General features: G+C 45.6%; 1 long non-coding RNA gene across 1 annotated transcript in view; it reads right to left on the bottom strand.

Moving 5' to 3' along the window:
* LOC123062731 (uncharacterized) overlaps nt 1-291 on the bottom strand; it is a 21,363-nt gene extending 21,072 nt beyond the window's left edge. Inside the window, exon 1 of the long non-coding RNA XR_006429844.1 lies at nt 30-291. This is a non-coding gene — a long non-coding RNA (uncharacterized lncRNA). The remainder of the gene's footprint in view (nt 1-29) is intronic.
* Nucleotides 292-1,648: the final 1,357 nt, after the last annotated feature.

Consider the following 1,648-nt stretch of genomic DNA (forward strand, 5'->3'; position numbering starts at 1 on the left):
AAGGGGGGCGAGAGAGGAAGAGGCCGGACCTGACTGAGGCGGAGGGTGAGGGAGGAGTGGAGGAGCGAGACGGCAGTGTTGACGAAGAGCGGGTTTGGAAGAAGGCGAAGCAGGCGGCCGCGGTCAGCAGCTCGCGGCGGCCCAGGGCGCCGATCTCGAACCCCACCGACACGGCCCACAACACCAGCGTCGCCACGAAGAAGGCGCTCGTGTCGCCCGCGCCGGCGCGACGGGGGAGCGACATCCCGTCTTCCGCCGTGGCGAGCCGAGAGCCGCACCCGTCCACACACGCTAGCCTATTACTCGGCCGCGTGGGCCGCTCGCTTGCTTTCCGGGCCTGGGACCCGACATGCGGGCCCCACCCTACGGAGAGAGAGAACCGATCCTTCGAAATCTGAAACGAACGTAATTCGATCTAGATTAGATAATTGCCCTAAAAAAAGTAGATTAGTCTGTGATTGCACATCTATTACATTGATGTGCTCAAATTTTAGCAAGTTTTTGTATGCAATGGCCATGAATTACCGGACATCTTATTTGGTAAGAACTTAATGACTTACCAAAGAAAATAACTATTTTTTGGTAAGTTAGTAAACATGGGACAATTGATTCCATGTTAGGAAAAATCAATGGAGAAAATCAAAAAGGAGAAGGAAAGAGGAAGGCATATATAAGAAAGGTTGGATGAAATAGAGATGAAATGGAAATCTTACATTTTTTTTAGTATAAGTTTTTGTATGCAATCACCATGAATTACCGGCCATCTTAGAACTTAATGACTTACCAAAGAAAATAACTATTTATTTTGGTTAGTTAGTAAACATGGGACAATTGATTCCATGTTAGAAAAATCATAAAAAATGCCTTAAAATCAGAAAAGCAAGGACATACAAAAACATAAATTTGGCATGCAATATAGCATCAAATTTGCCAAATCTCTAAAAAAACACATACAAAATTCGGATTTGCTGAAACTCATTCAAATGAGAAACTAATTGGTCTCATTCACTTTTTAGGGCCAGTTCTTTTGCTAGCTTCTAGAATAAGCTGAAATAAGCTACCCCCTACCCAGCTTATTCTAGAAGCCCAACCAAAATTATTTTTTTAGAAGCCTAATAGTTAAGAATTGACTAGTAAGCTTCTAAAAGAAAAAATTTGGTTCGGCTTCTAGAATAAGCTGGGTAGGGGGCAGCTTATTCTGGAAGCCCAAAAAAGCCAGCAAAAGAACTGGCCCTTAGACCGTCCGATCCAGCCGCGCAACGATTCATGCTTCCTCCAGGTGGAGAGCTTCGTAGCGACAGGAGGCGCGGCCCATCTGTTGTCCCGCTCACAGCCCGTTCTTTTCTTTTTGTCGCATGTTTTTTTTCTTTTCTTTTTTGTTTGACGAAGGCCACTTGCATTCCGGCCCGGAACATTTTCCACGCAGAAGCCCAAGTACGCTTGTAGGATATACGAAGCCCTGTCTGATCGCCCCTCTTTTCAGTCTGTTGTTCGCTTCCTTTTAATGGTGTTGATCCTTTTTGCGGCTGCTAGTGTGTGTAGGTTGATGTTCATCTGGTGTGTGTGTGTGTGTGTTTTGTTTTTTATTCTTGGCCCCCAGTTGCAAGTTCACCATCAACTCATAACTAGGCAGAGGTGTGTGTGTGTG

The sequence above is a fragment of the Triticum aestivum genome, chromosome 3A (genome assembly GCF_018294505.1).
Source record: "Triticum aestivum cultivar Chinese Spring chromosome 3A, IWGSC CS RefSeq v2.1, whole genome shotgun sequence".
NCBI lineage: Eukaryota > Viridiplantae > Streptophyta > Magnoliopsida > Poales > Poaceae > Triticum > Triticum aestivum.